General features: G+C 38.7%; 1 long non-coding RNA gene across 1 annotated transcript in view; it reads right to left on the bottom strand.

The window, feature by feature from the left end:
* Positions 1-18898, bottom strand: part of LOC130158878 (uncharacterized) — a 270739-nt gene that overhangs the window by 183085 nt on the left and 68756 nt on the right. The window contains exon 2 of the long non-coding RNA XR_008825529.1: positions 16830-16930. This is a non-coding gene — a long non-coding RNA (uncharacterized LOC130158878). The remainder of the gene's footprint in view (positions 1-16829; positions 16931-18898) is intronic.

The following is an 18898-nucleotide window of genomic DNA, read 5'->3' as shown; positions in this document are numbered from 1 at the left end:
TGATTACCAAGCATTCATGAGCAGCTGTGCCTCCAAATGAAAGATGAAACTGAACTGAAAGTTTGTTTGAAATGGAAGTAAAACCTGGCAGATGGCAGCATCCAGAAATAGCACCACTGAAACGGAATTTTTTGTGCAGCTACTGCTCCGGAGTGCTAGCGAGGATGGGGCAGGGGACAATTCAGCAACATTCTACATGGGTGAAAGGGGAAAAATAAAAACTAAAGGCAGTTTTAGGGAGAAGGAAAAGCATAGAGGGGGTGAGAAGAAAAGAGGAAAATTAACTTCAGATGTCCACACCTAAAAAAAGAACAGAAACATAAAGAAGAATTCATTAGCAAAAGGAAAGCATTACAAGTATCTATGAACTGGGTTTATTCCTAGGGCAAAAGAAAAACTAGTAAAAGTAGGGGTGGGGGTGGGGGGAAGAATCATTTAGAGAGAGAAGATAAAAACTGATCAGCTGTCTGGATCAAACAAAGAACTTAAATGTCAACGTGCTTTTGATATATTGTGGAAAGTCACACTTCCTTTGATATATTGTGGAAAGTCATTATGCTGAAACAGATGTACATCTAAGCTAGTCAAAGAGACATGGGGTTAAAGGCGTATGCCAAAAGGAACATTCAGTAAACTCATTTTAGGTATTTTTCAAGAGAAAACTGTGACCTTAATTTAGATTAAGATCACATCTGGATGTAGGAATAACCTGAAGCTTGAATTTTCCATTTCAGAAATGTTTCATTTAATGTTCTCTTTGGGCTGCAACTAATGTCAGGCCACTCAGCAGTCTGAAATCAGCAAAATCATAGGGCAGATTATATATTCTGATGACTTTAAGAGGTCTCTAATCGCACTCCTGCTATTCTGCATCTCGTTGTTTAGCGAAAGCTGACAACCTTGCTTCTCTGACAAAAACTGTTACAGATTGTTCAGTCAAGTTGCTCGTGACAACCACTTTGCAAAAATCTTCTAATGTGAGTCACTTTATGATGATTCATTTACTTTTTCATCATTTTAAAAAGAACTTCCCTGTGTGAAAAAGTTTAAATACTTCATTGAAGAAACTACTTGCAATTGCTAAGCTTTACTTTTTATTAAAGACAGAATTGCTACTTTGCCAAAACAAAACACTCCTGAGCAATTTTCATATATTTCTAGCCTTGGAAACTAAGCCCAGTCTGAGTTCAATGTTAAAACCAGTGACAACAGATACTCTGCAGCATGGGTGGATTACTAGGCAATGCTGCAAAGTTCTGCAATGTTACCCAAAATCTCAGGCTTACCCAAAACTACAATCACTATATTGTAGTCACCCATCAAATAAATGCCTCGTGCAATAAAGTAAAAAAGTTGTGAAAAGTTCCTTATTTGCATCAATAGATTTTCTTTAAAAGTTAATTCTACACATCTTAAATAGCAATTGAGGTTTTCCAGTATAATAAATACTTGTTTTGCTAAGGAAGTGTAGGGTAACTGCTTTACAAAATTGGGAGCTATTGAGATCTATTGATTAGGGATTTCCAGACTAGACTTGAGGTCCAAGATTTTTTTTAAATGTCCCCAGAAGACCAGAATTCTGACTACTCCCTAACAGAGAGCTACGCTGGAAGTGACACATATGCATACTTATTAAAAAAAATACTGTCATAATATATTTAACCAGTCACAGTGGCTGTGTGGAAAAGTCGGCAAACTTATAACCAAGGGAATCCCTTTAATACTGGGAAATCTCATGTTTCAACTCCCTGAAAGCCAACGTCTGTGATTCCCTCATGAATAGTCATATAAAGGTTAACAGAATTCTGTAGGGACCAAATCCAAAGTTCTCTTTATTGCTGCTATACTGAAGGACTTCTGAGTCAACACTACGGATTAATGGTCCTCTGCTAAATACAGAGAAGCTAAACGGAGAGCCCTAGGTTGGCAGAGGAAATTAAATTACTCCTTATAGCCAAATAGCAATAGAGGTGTGACAAGAACACAAAAACCAAGAGAACACAAAGTCAAATTTGAAACTATGTCGTCATGAAATGCTGCTTTACCAAAGAATACATGACTGCAAAACAGCAGAAGATTTTACAAATTGGGCATGCTTTGCTCTGCAGAAGTTCTTAAGTCTCTGGAGGGAACTAAGGATGCTCTTTCAGGAACCCAGATTTTGCACACCACATTTGTAGGTTACATCTGCGATGCCCAGGTATAAGAGCCTGAGACTTGTGCAAAGGCTGAAAGATATTTCAGCTATGCAAACATCATTCAGAAAAATAATTTCTTCTTTTATATGTTGTTACTGTAAAACAAATAAATAACCCAATGTTGTGCAACATGCAGATCTGTACCACCAGTCACTCCAAATGAATGATCACACATACTAGAAAGGGCAAGATCTCAGTCTTCTATTATACATAAATTGGTGTTTTAGTATTTACCCAATAAAGCAAGACTGAATAATGTACTATTATAATGAACTTGTCAGGAAGATGAGAAGTAAACTCTCTCCCCTGTTATATTTGTGCCGTTCTAGTGGTTTCACAGTACTTTCAGTGTGCCCTCATTTTCTCAGAAATTTGGATTTCAACTCTTTTGTGATATTTTATTAAGAAAGCACAGAGTTTTCTTCATGTTCCCACAGGGGCTGAACTCCAATCTTAAGTAAAACTCTCCAAGTTTCTCTCTACTAAGAACAAAGTCCACATTGTACCTATTTAGGAAAGAAACGTACAGAAAACCTGATACTTAGGAGTGATGTGAAAGAACATTAGCACACGGTTCTGGAGATCTTTTGGGCAAAACTGTTCAGCTATTCCATAATAACTATTAAAGGCAAGTATTGTTCTTTCTTACTTCAAAAATACTCTCAGCTGGAGCTTGCTTTCTGCCTCCAGCAGCTTGTTTCCCCTCAAGCCTGTTGGTACAAAGTGCTGTCTATGAACATACTATTTTTCTTGGTATCTGCAATATCCATGCTAATGGCCTGAAGCAAAGATGAGGAAGGCATTCCAGACGTTCTCCCTGATGGTCAGAAAAACCAAGCAAGGGAAGAATATAGCATTGCCTAATAAATGGGATAAGATAGACACCCATGAGTACAATGAGACGCACATGTAACCACAGATATATGCTTCTATGATAGGCTAGCATTAATCAAAACCAGAATTACATACCTCTTTATGTTTATTTCTTATTTCACCTGCACCATTTTGGCTATATAGGCATTTCTGTTGCCCGTGTAATGCCTCTCCAAATTTCTAACAAATTCAGCCACAATCAGCTTCTTGTCAAAACCAAAAATGTCTAGCTCTCAGGTTTTTTCTACTTTTTCTCTCTCCCTAACCCATCAGTCTCCTGCCTCCCAGATGTAGCTGGTGTAGTACCTATAAGCTCCAGCCCCAGGCTGTAGGGTAACCATAAATTTAGTATTGTTCAAGAGCAGTAATGCTCTCATAACTTAACCTTAATGAAACTCTTTGCAAACACTCTCCTTTATTTTGTGCCCTGCATCTATTTACTCGTAAAGAGATACCTAAACACCCACACCCACCCCACCCCTGATAAATGAAACATATTTCAACTTTCTGTTTGGTCAAACATACTTTATCAGCCAGGTAATAAAAGTTCTAGGCAGAGTCTAAAAACTGCAATGGGAATTAACTCAGATTGCTAATCTAAATATATATATGTCTGTTTTCACCCTTTATAATCATTCTAAAAGGCAAGTTCAAAATACTGTATTTTATTGCTATGCCCTTCTGCTCCTTACAATTTTATTCTTTGAGCATCTTCAGAGTCACACCTGAGTTGCTGAACCACCAGCCTGCAGGATTTTAGTAGTCATAGCCTCATTTGTTAAGATTTTTGTCAACAGCCGACGCTCATCTATTGTAGGGTACACACTGAAATCAGCATATACAACCAAAATGCACTGCTAATGTACGTGACTGCAATCCAATGTGTAAACTGTGATGAGGCACGGCACCCTTAAACTTCCTAAGCTCCCAAATTTAACAGAATTTTTAATTTCCTCTTCTGAGTACTGATAAATCGGTATCTGTTACAACATCTGCTGACCTGCTGCACTATCCCAATTACCCACAGCTACTCCGCACCTGATGGTAGCATTCTTATCTGCTGCTAACACAATACAGTAGCCCATTAATCCCACCTCTAGACAATTAACCCTCTGTCTGAATCATATTCAGTAGATTGAAATTTCTCAGGGACTCAAAATATTTTATTAAAGGCTTCACTTGCTAAATGCTTACATCCCTAATTCTCTTCTTTGTTGAGTTCCCCCAGGGAGGAATAAAAGAGTCAATTTAGCTGACTAGCCTTTGTTTTCAGAAGCTGATGATATCAAAGAGGGCTGTAGATAGTGGATATAATCCTACAATATAAGATTTTTTGATGTTCAGCTCTAAGTGAAGTGGATGCCTAAGTTATTAGTGTACATAATAGTTGCCCCCTGAATTGAACTATGTAATTACTACAGAAATATGAACTCACTAAGTAAAAAAGTTAAATAGCAGCAGCATAAAGCTTGATATTAATGGTACTTTCATTACACATCAAGAGGAGAAAAAAACATATAGAGGCCCTTTGATTCTCCTTAACTACTGTTATTCTTTCAGTGTTATGCAGTAGGGTATTACTAACATATATGATCTGGTACACACTGGATTTGCTACCCCCGTACTATACACTTTAATATATTTCACATAATACGATAAGCATCTGATTTACTTCACAGTAGCTTTATAAATAGCAATATCGTCTGATAGATCCAAAGAAATTCTGGTAGAAATTATCTCAAACTGTGTGACTTATCTTCCAATGTACAGGTAAAGCCATGCCATATATGCAAATGTCTTGCAAATCCCAGCTGAAACCACTCTAAAAATAGAAACTGATATTTTATTACAATACTTTTGTAGTGTAAGAAGTTCACTTGCCTAGTTCATTAAAAAAAGTCTTATCCAACATCTTGAGATTAGTGCCTTAGAGAATTTGAACAAATGATCAAGAGCCACAATGAAAATCTACTTGGGCACCGAACTTTGCATATTCATTATTGGACAGGGAAATAGATTCATGGGTGAAAGATCATTTTGCACCAAAAATGCCTTGCAAGAAGAATGAACCTTTTCTGAATATCATTAATTATTCTTTAAATTTGGAGTTGGCAGCACTAGCAGCCTAACTAGATCCACATCAGAACCTGAATTCTTTGAGACCTCTTCACAAAAAAACTTGTGAGAAGCCAACGGGATGGTAATCAGGATCAGATTCTGTGCATTAAATTACAAGACAAAATACTCAAAAATAGATGAAAATTGAACACAACTAAGATAGTCATCTGCCTCCCTCTAACCACCTGGTCAGTATAGGACAATGGGAGCAGCTGCAAAACATAACTGATTCATCTGGGCACCTACAGCTCCCCAGAGGATGAAGGTTATGACTGAACACTAGTTTGGCAAAGACTTTTTTATCCCATCAGTATTGTCAAGGGCTTGCAAGTTTATTTTTAACAGAATCCCTGGAAACTCAGATAATAAAGATAACAAATCTAAAAATCTATTAGCTATATAAAACATTACACAACACCTCTTTGTAAATCTAAACTCGAGATCTAAAATACAGTACGTAGAGCAATCAGACAGTAACATCACAGCGTTACGGGTGAAAACTCCAGCGAGCCAGCTCATGGAAGTGGCCAGGAGGACCAGAAGGTAACAGGCAGACAGATTCACTTGGAAGAAGAATAGAGGAGGAAGGATCTGCCTCTAATACAGCGGTTTGATGAAATCAGTTCACTAAAGTTATTGTGCTGGCAGACTCTGCTATGACAGTGGAGTAGCACTATGTAAGAGTAACACCACAACCCAATGAGTAAAAAGGCAAGCCTGGGTACGGAGAGTGATTGCAACTGTAGCTGCTAGTGCTCTAGAGACACTTGTTTATTAAATTTCTTCCAAAGATCTCGTACTAAAGCAAGTTTAGAAAATTTAACACACTAAACAAAAACATTGCAACTTTTAAATGGATCGTACCAAATGTGAAACGCAATGACTGATTTTAAATGCACAAATATTTAGTTAGACCGACCTTTACTTCCATCTTTTAAGACAGGCTCTGCTAGCCTCTATTGCAGACTTTGCCAGAGAACAATATTCTGCCTGCTTCAGGGAACTCAGCAAACCCCATTTCTGTATTTTTACAGTAATATCTTATGACATAGCAACATTTATCTGTATGTGTGAGTGTAAACACTGGACGCGTATATACCTTACCCGGATTCCTTTCTCATGTAATTAGCCTTTCATTAGTAGTTAGAAATTAGCTTCCTTAGTTATGGAACGCTCATGTACTACAGGAAACTAGGACTAGATCTACATATTGTATACTTATACTGTGTAAGATTATTAAAACATCAGACACAGAGTTTTTGTTTTATTTAATCTACTTACTAATATTGTTAATGACAGAGAACTGAGAAAACTTTTGCTTGTTTCCACTGCATGCAGGATGTTATCAACCTGAAGTGCTGTAGTTAACACACTTCATAATATTTTATCTCATAGGATGAAGCAGTTTCCTAAGATTAAAAAGGGAGGGGTGATTGTTTCCACTAACCTGCCACTACTAAAAGTCTAAAGATATTAATTCCACATCTCTAAATGGGTGTAAGATAGTATTTTTTTCTTGTTAACAGAAGAGTTCTTCCTGATTTCTGTTTTTAATACATATTCTTTACCCTCACAAGGACAGTTACAATCCTCCAACATAAACAGACGGCTTTTCACAAAAACTCAGTCTCACAACTAAAACTAATGCAGCAAAACAAACAGAAACATTCAGACTATTGCTCTCCTTCAACTAAAATCTGATGACAGCTGTAGCCACTGTGTAACAGAGAAAAGCAGAGGAAGAGAAAATACTTTGTCCATCTTGATACAGAATCACAGAACGGTCAGGGTTGGGAGGGACCCCTGGAGACCACCCAGTGCAGCCCCCTGCTACAGCAGGGTCACCTACAGCAGGTTGCACAGTCACGGCCAGGCGGGCTGGGAACGTCTCCAGAGCAGGAGCCCCCAGACCCTCTCTGGGCAGCCTGTCCCAGGGCTCTGCCACCCTCGGGGTGAAGAACTCCTTCCTCCCGTTCAGCTGGAACCGCCTGTGCTGCGGTTTGTGCCCACTGCCCCTCGTCCTGTCGCTGGGCTCCACTGGGAAGAGCCTGGCCCCATCCTCTTGACACTCGCCCTGAAGATGTTTGTAGGCACTGATGAGACCCCTCTCAGCCTTCCCTTCTCCAGGGTACCCAGGCCCAGCTCCCTCAGCCTCCCCTCACAAGGGAGATGCTCCAGTCCCCTCATTGTCTTTGCAGCCGTCCACTGGACCCTCTCCAGCAGTTCCCTGGCCCTCTTGAACTGGGGAGCCCAGAACTGGGCCCAGTATTCCAGATATGGCCTCACAAGGGCAGAGCAGAGGGGGAGGACCACCTCCCTGGACCTGCTGGCCCTGCGCCTCCCAACGCTGCCCAGGATCCCACTGGCCTCCTTGCCCACATGGACACACTGCTGGCCCATGGGCAACTTGCTGTCCACCGGGACTCCCAGATCCCCACAGAGCTGTCCCCAGCAGGTCAGCCCCAGCCTGTACTGGTATATGGGGCTGCTCCTACCCAGGTGCAGGACCTTACACTGGCCTTTGTTGGACTTCATGAGGTTCCTCTTGGCTCAGCTCTCCAGCCTGCCCAGGTCTCACTGGATGGCAGCACAGCCTCTGGGGTATCAGCCACTCCTCCCAGTTTTGCTTCATCCACAAACTTGTTGAGACTATACTCTGTCCCTTCATCAAAGTCATTGATGAATAAGACTGGATCCAGTAGCAACTCCTGGAGAACACCTCTAGCTACAGGCCTCCAGCTAGACTCAGCACGACTGATCACTACTATCTGAGCTCTGCCATTCAGCCAGTTCTCAGTCCACCTCACTATCTACTCATCCAGTCCACACTTCCTGAGTTTATGTATGAGAATGTTATGGGACACAGTGTCAAAAGCCTTGCTGAGGTCAAGGTAGACAACATCCAGTACTGTAACCTTGTATACCCAGCCAGTCATTCCATCATAGAAGGCTATCAGGTTAATCAAGCATGATTTCCCCTTGGTGAACATGTTGACTGTTCCTGATGACTTTCTTTTCCTCCACATGCTTCAAGATGACCTCCAGAATGAGCTGTTCCATCACCTCTCCAGGGATGGAGGTAAGGCTAACTGGCCTGTGGTTGCCTGGGCCCTCCTTCTTGCCCCTTTTGAAGACTGGAGTAACATTAGCTTTCCTCCAGTCCTCAGGCACCTCTCCTGTTCTCTATGACCTTTCAGAGATGACGGAGAGTGGCTTGACTATAACATCTGTCAGCTCCCTCAGCACTCTGGGGTGCATCCCACTGGGGCCCATGGAGTTGTGGGTGTCAGGTTTGCTTAACTGATCTCTAACATGGTTCTCCGACCAAAGGAAAATCCTGCTTTCTCCAGACTCCCTCTCTTGCCTCCAGGGTATGGGAAACCAGAGGGCTGGCCTTGTCAGTGAAGACTGAAGCAAAGAAGGCATTCAGTAACTCCACCGTCTCTGTGTCCTTGGTCACCAGGGCACCCATCTCATTCAGCAGCAGGCTCACATTTCCCCGAGTCATCCTTTTCCTGCTGATGTACTTGAAGAGGCCCTTCATGTTGTCCTTGACCTCCCTCACATGATTTAATTCCCAATGGACCATAGCCTTCCTCGTCACCTCCCTGCATGTTCTGATAACATCCCTCTGTTCCTCTCAAGTGTCCTATCCCTTTTTCCACATCCTGTAAACTTCCCTCTTCTGTTTGAGGTTTTGCCAGAAGCACCTTGCTCATCCATGCAGCCTCCTGCCCCCCCTTATTGTTTCTTACTCATAGGGATGCATCTATATTGGAAGAAGTGATGCTTGAATATTAACCATATCTCTTGGACCTCCCTACCTTCTAGAGCCCTAACCCACGGAAATTAAGGAAGTGGAAGAGTGAATACATAACGCACTTTGTTCATGTGCTGACTTCACAAGCTGGGCATGGAATCAATTTCTAAGTGAAAAATAACCCTGTGAATTTATTTCAATTTATTTGTCCACATATCATCTCTAGAATATTCAGAAGTGATTCTGCACATTTTCCTTTCTAGATAACTCCCACTAATTTCAACGAACTTTTAGCACAGCACTAAAAAGGAACTTCTTTTTAAAATGGTCTAGGAATTTCCACTAGGCAGGCTTGTGAAAGTCAGGTCCAGAATGAGTTGGCATGCTTGCACCTGGAAGCTTGCAATACACCATCAAACGTTACACAGCTGTAACCAATGTTATTAAATTTTCGTCTTCAGGAACACTAACAAAAAACTGCTTCACAAAAGGGAATTTAAACAATATACAACTCACCTCACTTTTTATCTTTCTACAAGGAGACCTTTAATCCACTATTTATAGCTAAAGCTAATAGCAATAACACTATATAAGTTACTTACAGCTATATAAGTAACTTCTAATTTCACCCACTCCCTAGTGGCAGGTACTAGTGATGAATCCCAGTATGGTATAGTCTACGGCAGAGACAGAAAGATTCAACATGTCAGAGCTAAAGGATGGAATCAACCAATTTAGCGAAAACACGCAGCTCCAAAAGGCACGTTAAAACAGGGCATTTCCCACTGAACTTGAAGGACTATGCACAGACATAGGTGTATATCAAATAGTCAATTCTTGACTTTCTAACCTATTGTTTTCCTGTCACTCTTTGCCGTCCTTCTTGAAGTCTGTTATAATGATGTATTTTTAACCTGGTTCTTGAAGAAATGAGGCATACGTGCTTGTGTTGCCTGGCCATCTGTCACTTTGCTACTTTCCCTCAAGCACATTTTGAACCTGTTGAACAATTTCAGCCAATTTGAGAGAAGGCTAAAGGTCTCAGACATACAAATTTCTGCATATTTCATCAAAAGCTACAGCTAACAGTAAGATCCAGTGCATTGGTGCATGTAAGTGTGGCTAGCACATCACATGACATGCTGTCACCAACCCACCGAGACAAGCAGGGAGTATGACAGGGATACTGCAGACCTAGGAGAGGAGATGGAGGAGAGCTCAACTTAAACACAAACCCATTGGAAGCTGTGCTTCCTCAGCAGCGTTTTGCATAGGCCAATGTAATTTTACTACATTGGCATCTTCAGGCTTCAGGCAAAACTCGGGCAGTATTCACAGAAGGATATTTTGTTCTTTTGTGTTTGTTCTTTTTTTTTTTTTTTTTTTTTCTCCAGATAGCTTTCAATCTAAGACAAACACAGTGGAATGGGGCACATTTGTGGTAGGAATAGAAAGGCGACCAGAGATGGTGTAACCATTTCATATCCATGTACTGGAAATGAACACAGATGACCATGATGGCCAGAGGTCCAGAATTCCCAGACACCAGATTTTCCATCTAGTTCTTATCATCTATAGTTTAGATCCATAAACACCAGGGATTCAGAGTTATCCAATGGCACACAAAAATCTTATAACTATCTTTGGTTATTGCATGCTAGTTTTCCAGGGAAGAACTTTGGAACTCCTGTATTAGGTTTGAGCAAATATTAGTTCAGTCTGAAGTATAGCCATCTACAGCTGTGACCAGGAATGAAGGAGTATATAACAAAAAGGAGCGATACACTGATGTACATACTCACAGCCCCCAGGTATCAACCACTGAGGTTTTCCTGAGCCACACAGTGGTTGCATCCAAGCAATCACGTTTAATTGTCATTGCTGTGTCTATAGTCTAGTAAGCTACCTAATATTTTTTACACCTATTTACAGTTCTGTACTCAAAATCTTCCAGTAACAATGAATTTTGCAACTGACTATGTATAAAAAGTACATCTTTCCATTTGTTTAAATCTCCTGCCTAACAGCTTAAGGAACTTCCAGTTTTCTGTTATGGGAAACAATAAATGTTTGTTATCTACCTGCCATCTTCACATTATTTGTGACTTAATAGATACCTATGATATTTTCCCGCAGTCATCTCACTTTCTAGTCAGATGAATCCCCATCCATTTAGTAGCTCCCCTCTGAAAAACCTTTTAGTGCTTTTGACCGTCTTTGACCATCCATGTTCTCCTTTCCATGCATTTCCAACATTGGGTATATCCTCACTGAGAAGGCAGAGCCAAACTGCCCATTCAACACATGGGCAAATGGGGACTATATGGTGGTGTAACAGTGTTCTCAGCTTCATTCTCATTTCCTTTACTAATAATGCCTCAAATTCTATTTTATTGCTAAGAAATGGACTAACTTTAGAGAGATGTGCACAATGACTCCAAGATTTCTTCCCTGAACAATAACAGAGGATTTAGAGTCCGCTGTTGTGTATCTGTAGTTGTTTATTTTCCCCATGTGCATTAATTTTTGAAACACTAAATTTTATATCATTTTTGGGTCATTCAGTATTGTGTTTCTGTTTGTCTTCTCATCTTTCTTCCACTCCCTCATTTTTTAACATCTCCAACATACCTTCTAAATCTTTTCTGTATTTCAGATTCTAAAGCATATAACCTTATCTCTATACCCTTGTGACTTGCACCTTCAAGTTTTAACAGCGACACTAAAGCAGATTATAATAGTGAAACAAATTTGACATTACTAAGGAAAATGTTAAATCGGCTGTAATAAGACATACTTAAAGTTAAATTCATTGTGTTACTTTTCCCATTTAACAATTCAATAACACCGTTAGTGCTATCATCTACATCCTTCTACAGCTTCTGGTCAGGGATTTTGCGTACCTCATAGAGATATATATATATAGTGTCTATGTCTTTACATAATGGATATTTTGAAAATATTTCCTAAAGTCTATTACTCGCTATCAGCACCATGTGGAATTATCAAGTTTATATGTAATGTGATTAGCAAGGCTTAAATAGTGTTTTGTGCAATGAAGATACACTATGACAATATTTGAGTGGCTATGATGAGTCATCCAGATTTTGATTTCATGAAAGCAGGACTGCATAACAAAGTGTGAGGCAGGAGTCTCATTGACAGTACAGTCACATACTGCCTCCCTCATTGAAAATACGGTCACATGCCATTATGCTACTTTTTATACAATATGATATCCACCTATTCTTAGCAAGCGTCATGTTGAATGCAAGTGGAATAACGTATGGCATGACTGCCCCTTGTGCTATTTTAGAAAAAAACAGAGTTAAAGCCAGTGTTTTCATAGACTGTATGTTTAGGCAGAAGGGTATTATATTAGGATTCTTAAACACTTTACTGAACCTAGGCTGCAGTTACCTAACAACTGTAATAACTACCCGTGTGCTGTCCAGTGGCACACATTTTTACCAAGAAATAGATAAGAAAAAAATCTTTTTTTCAGTTCTTCATTGCAGCTATTTTTAGAGTGTGAGCTTTTGCTTCTGTGTTTTTCAAGACAGTTGACTGTACTAATGCAGTTGAAAGACTTGTGCCAAGTTACATCACGTCACAGGAAATAATTTAACTAAATACAGGATATTTTAAAAGGCTGGGAACATACTGTCATCACCAATTAAAAAAAAAAAAAAAAAAAAAAAAAAAAAAACAAAACACAACAGAAAAAACCCCCACAGTATTTCTTAAAAGCAAATACTGATTGCCTTTGCTGGAGTAATGGCTGGCAATATGGCTGGCAATATTATAAGGAATTTGTGGAGAAGAGAAGACCTTTCTCTACTTCAATCATAATAGTAACAAAAAGTTAGCATACATCAGAATCCCTATCTCTCTAACACCTCAATAGAATATCCACCACTTTTATCTCTGAGGAGCTCCAATCTCCAACTACAGGAAAAAAAGATATGGATCTGGTACTTTGTTATGATTGCAGAAGTCGCATCTGTTTACCCAGTTATCAATTTAAAAGAAATGATAGGGCTAGAAAGGATGCTTGGAGGTCATAAAGTCCATCTCTTTGCCTCAAAGCAGGTTCAAATGCCTCTATATCACACTTGACAGATGTTTGTCTAGTATGTCCAGAGATGAATATGGCACTAACTCTCAAGGAAATTTATTTCAGTGCAGGCACTTAAAATCATTCTACAGGAATGTTTCTGAGCCAAAAAAATATAGAGAAAGCTGATAGGGGTAGATCATACAGTTTAGGATAACAATTATCCCTGGAGGAAAGTTAAAACGGCTCTGTATCCTCCAACAAAGCATAGGACAAAAATCAACAAAGTGCAAGTAGGAAGCATCAAACAAAAGTTATAACAAAGTCCTAAAATTGAGCTTAAAAACAAGCAACCAGAACAAATAAATATAGGCTGTTCACTAAAGAAAGTTCAGAATGAGATCTGACTAATAAATGAAATGTATCAACAAAGAACAGAATTGCTATGGGTTGCAATTCCAGTCCTCAGTAACAAAAGGACAGTACTGAGTTTATATTACTGATTTACCAGAAAAGTGGCAAAGACTGTGAAGAATATCTGTAAGAACAAAAAACTTAAAATAACGGAAGATTTCAACCACATATACATACATTGGAGAGTTGTCAATGCAGGTGATACTGAGACAAAATAACATGAGCATTTGCTTTTTAGATAAACTTTTTAGGGATCAAAAGAAAAAAACCTAACTCTTGACTTCATACTGAATGGTGCCTGCAACCTTATTCAGGATACTGCTTTCAAAGGCATTTGTAACATTAAGTTACCAAAAAGTCCTGTAATAAAGTCAAATATAACATATTATAGGAGAAACAAAAGATCTTTTGTACCTGTGCTTAGTTTCAAAAAGGGAACTATATAAGACAAAAAGTTATGTTTTTGAAGGCTGCAGATTGTATAACATTAGTTAAAACACACAACATATGAAAAAAAGCTTTAATAGCTCAGAAAGGTCAGTATGGTTCAATAACAGAGGCTATCAGAAGCAAGAAGACATGCTTCAAACAGTGCAAGTGTCTCCAAGAAGGAAAACATGAAAGAACGTATCTAGCAAGCTATATGTGAAAATAAAAAAAGGAAAGAAAAAAGAAAAAAAAAATTGTGATTTGTTGCTGAGAAATTACTTGAAAAAGACACTAAAACAGAAATTCTTAAGGTATCGCCAAAGCATTCAGGTTATCAGTCTTTCTGCAGGTCCAAGTGACAACAGAGGGTACAGAGGGAACAGTCAAGGAGGATATTGCAGTAGATGAAAAGCTAATAAAACTGTAGCTGGGATATGCACAGCCACTTAAGACTCAACAACCTTTGGGGATATACAAGAGGCTTTATCTTAAACCGATGTGTTAAGAGCAGGGGACATTAAAAAAAAACAACTGATTAAAGGAATAATAACACATTATAGGACACAGAGGAGCATCATAACTACTAAATGTAAAACTCCTGAACTGTTATACCCATCACTTTAAGTATCATTTGCATCAAATGAGCGGAAGATGGTAAATATGAGCCAACAGGTACCCCTTTGTTTAAAATGAGTTTTTAGAAGATCTAGAGAATTACAGCTAGTGTATCTGCACCCAACCAAATCATAGAATAACGAGCAAGGGAACAGTAGATACAGGAATAAACCTGTTGCAATAAAAAAAAAAATAGTCAACATGGTCGTCATACAGGTAAGTCATGCCACTGAAACTTATTAGACTTCTCTATAGAACCAGAACAAGACAGTTTATATGCTGTACTTGAGTTTCCTAAAGGTTTTAAGCAGGATTTCTCAACCAAAGGTTCATAAAATGCCATGAAAATGTCTTCTTATGCATTAATAACTGATTAAAAGAATAGGAAAATAAAGAAGCAACAAATAGTAAGACATCAAACGAAGCCTCTGTCCTGAGGCTTGTGCTGTTTAGTATTTGCATTAAAATGATCTGGAAAAGGGGATGGTAGGGATAGCAACATTTGCTACTAGTGACGAATTATTCAGGGTAGTAAAAAGGCAAGCAAACAGCAAAGACTTGCATAAGAATTTCATGATAAAGAATGATTAGGCAATAAACTTACAGACAAAATTCAGTGTAAATAAAAGTGAAGTAACACACATGGAAAAGTAACCTTAACTATACATATTCAGTGACTGAGTCTAAATTAGCTATTAACTTTCAGGAAAGCTATCTCAGAGTTATAACAGATAGTACCATGAAAACAGCAGCTTGGTACTCAGAAGCACTTAAAAAGGCTAATAAAGCATTAAGAATTATTAGAAAGGAAGAGAGGATGAAAGAGAAAACACCATTATGCCATTTTATAACTCCATAGTGAGCCTGCTGCTGCATGAAATCTGATTTCCCCATCTTGGAAAGCACCAAAGACCTGCAGCAACAGTGATCAAAACTCTTCAGGACACAGAGACAACAACAGGGAGGGAATCCTGGTATTTCAGGATTCCCTTAAAGTGGAAATCTTAGGGTAGACGAGAAATTAATTTTGGAAATTCCAGCATATGTTGATTCGGAAACAAAATGTGCTTCTTAGGACTCTGACAGCAGTGACTGAAATTACAGTTAAACTGCTAAAGTTTCATGGCTCAAACACTCTAAGGACAGCCCTGTCACTCAGTGTATCTTCGTCCCCGAAGGCACTAATAATTTTAGTCGCGTTCGTTTGTGGCCTGCGTGGCAACCCCAGCCCAGATCACCCTGAACAGATGTGATCTGTTCTGCTGCGGGAGCCTGAGCCTAAAAATTCCCACTGCAGACTTCAGTCAAGGGTCTGGAATGCTCCAGCTTGTACTAGGACTTCCAGGGATCTCATGCTCAGGGACCTGGACAGAAAAACTTATTGAGGCTTGCATGTAATATGCCTGTGTAAATGTCTTAGTCTTCATCCTGGTCAGGCATGCAGCCTCCCCTTGAAACTCAGACACCTATTTGTCAAACAATTGTCATAAAAATCTTAAAGCTTGAAAATCATTTCTGACAGTCTCTATACATGGTCTAAAAGATAGTACCACACAGAAACACCATATTAGGGTAGAAGAGCTCATATGTATATATAGATATAGACAGATAAAAAGAATTGAAGACCACCTTCAAATGCTTTCCTTTACTATCTGAGAAGTATGTTGAAAGCAGGTCATTATGCTATCTTTCTTAAGGTCTGAAAAAACACTTGCAGCATTGCTGGCCAGCCCCGCCAGGTCAACAAATGTGATGATAGTCAACTTCCCAGATATCAATACTACCTTTACCTCAAATATCCCTCCAAGACAAATCAGAAGAAATTTTTAGTCCAGACTCAAAGAAAAATAAAACCATTCTGTCCTATGGTAAAGTTTACAGTAATAATGTGATTAATGAGGCACCTGAGTATGGCAAGTAAAGACAGAACGGGGTTTAATGGCTAAAGATCAAGACTAGAGAAAATTAGACCCGAAGCATTTTTCATGGTGAGATTAGATAAGCTTGGGAGCAATTCACCAAAGGATATTCAATATCTTTACATCCACACTTCCTAGAAAATAGGTTCTATTACAAACAGAAATTAATAATGTAACCTACGGTACACTGGAGGTCAGACCAGACAATTGTAGTACTCTCTTTTGTTTTTATAATCTGTGAAACTACAAACATAAGTCACAGAAAGCATCTAACGCTTTTTAAACTAATTCATTGAAAAAAACTTCTCCAAGGACAGGAATTCCCTGAAATTATGATTTTTTTTAACTTCCTTACAAACAGTTACTTCATTACCAATCCTTTGACCTAAGTTAAAGATTAATACTTATTTCCTCATTTTCTTAGGAGCAATACAAGATTTACTTACCATATTCCATTTCTCTCTCGGGCACATGCCTGTGTCCTACCCACAAGTTTGCAAGACTTTCCAAAACAATGTCAGTCTTGATCTTCTCACCACTTTTGTTACTAAAAAGAAGCAAAACAAGAACTGTTATCAACAGGCAGCCATAGTAGCAATACCATGTGACTTACTGGATGGAGATGTGTCAGCTTGAAAAATTTTAGGCAAAATTTCATTCAGTATCAGCTGACAGCTGTCTTTTTCAGTTATACTTCAAGTTTTAATGCATCTCAGATTAGAACAGGATATTCAGCTGAAACCATCAAGTTAGTCACATTTTGATCAAAGCCATTATGTATCTCATAGTTTTTAATCAAAATCCCAAACAATCTTAAGTTTCCTCAAACTGTCTTAAATACCTTCTTTTGATTCTATCCTATTTTACTGAACTGAAATAAACCAGCCTCAAATTTCACAGATTTTTTGAATTTTTCATACAGCTTTGATACAAATAGTGGCCAAAATTGAAGCCCAGACCGACACAGCACCTCTTCAGGCTGATCCCTAACCCCCAGTATGGCATGGCACCAGTTTGAAAACCAAATACTTCTAGTAGTTCCTGCAGTTGAAATTCCAGCCCATTTGAAGGCAATGGGAATGGTGCCATGAACTCAATTAGGACCAGAATTTCATCATTTTACTGGAAGTTTTATATTTGTTACAATAAAAAAAACATTTTTCATTATTTATGGGTTTTTAGATCCCTGTGTATGTGTGTATACGTATACTCGCCTGGATAAGAGACTGTGCAACCTGCTTTAGCAGGGGGGGTGTACTAAGTGATTTCCAGAAGTGCCTTCCAACCCCAGCCATTCTGTGATTCTGTGAATTATAGGTATACATAGCATCGCTGAGAACAATACGTACAGGTACCCAGAGCAAGAATAACCTGCCCCTTATTCATGAGAATGACAGCTCTTCTCTCAAGTGAGCCAGATACATAAAATAGACCTACTCAGTTCCCTTATTATCTCTCGATTTACAGAAATAATCTAAAGTTTCACGGATTAATGATTATAGATCCATCAATGACAAACTGTGATTAGCTACCTCATTAACATTAATGAACCACCTATCTGGAATGCTGTAGTGAGAAACAGTCAAAACCTAGTTTTTACTAACGGACTTTTTTCTCTCTTTAGATTTGTGGTAAATGTAATGATTTAATTGTTTTTGTTGCTGTTGATAGGCAAAAATTCACAGAGACCTTGGATATGGAAGCCATTTGTATTGGACATAAATTTAGACAAATAGATATTCTTTTATATTTCTTGAAAGAAAAGATAAAGAGAATTGTAAAAGAGTCTGGACAAACACGCAAAGTAAACATGCCAGGATTATACAAGATATTTCATGACTTGAAATATGTCACATACGTATCTAAAAGTATTACAACCATGATGAGTAATTTAAAGATGTATCATCAACAATGATTTCTTAAGCAATTGACGCAGATGGGTGTAGGTGCGTGGCCATGGGGGCTGACAGATTTCATTGAGCCCATGACATGTGCCTTGCCTATCTGCAGTTGCTGAATTTGAGTGAACTTTCTGCTGTGCCAGCAGTAATCCAGGCATATAATTACAACATTTGAGAAAACTCATCCGAGGAACAAATAAGCTTGCTTAAAAAAAAAAAAAATTCTTCATATTGCCCTGACTCATAAATCTATGGTGCACTTAATTAAATTCAATAGGCAATTTTAGAGAGAGATAAACAAATTAAAGAACCTCTACTAAATGACAGAGAAAATTCCAAATAAACATAATCCATTTTGCATTTTAATTCCAATGTTGCTTGTCCTTGTCAGGGCTGATACCTGCCTTATACATCCTTTTTCTTCTTGAAAACAACTTTCATGTAATGATATTAAGGAAATGTACTACAAAATACATGATATTTTTTTAAATTAGCTAACCCACCCCATCCTCCATGGACACATAGAAGAAGGCTGGAAAAGACAATCACAATTTTTTATTATGCCAAGGAGCTTTTCTTTAATGATTCTTCTCCTCCTAGCCCCTCTAGAGAAC

Source organism: Falco biarmicus, chromosome 14, assembly GCF_023638135.1.
Source record: "Falco biarmicus isolate bFalBia1 chromosome 14, bFalBia1.pri, whole genome shotgun sequence".
In the NCBI taxonomy this organism is placed as follows: Eukaryota; Metazoa; Chordata; class Aves; order Falconiformes; family Falconidae; genus Falco; species Falco biarmicus.
Note: the sequence above shows the minus strand (reverse complement) of the source record. Positions and strands in the feature narration are given on the sequence as shown.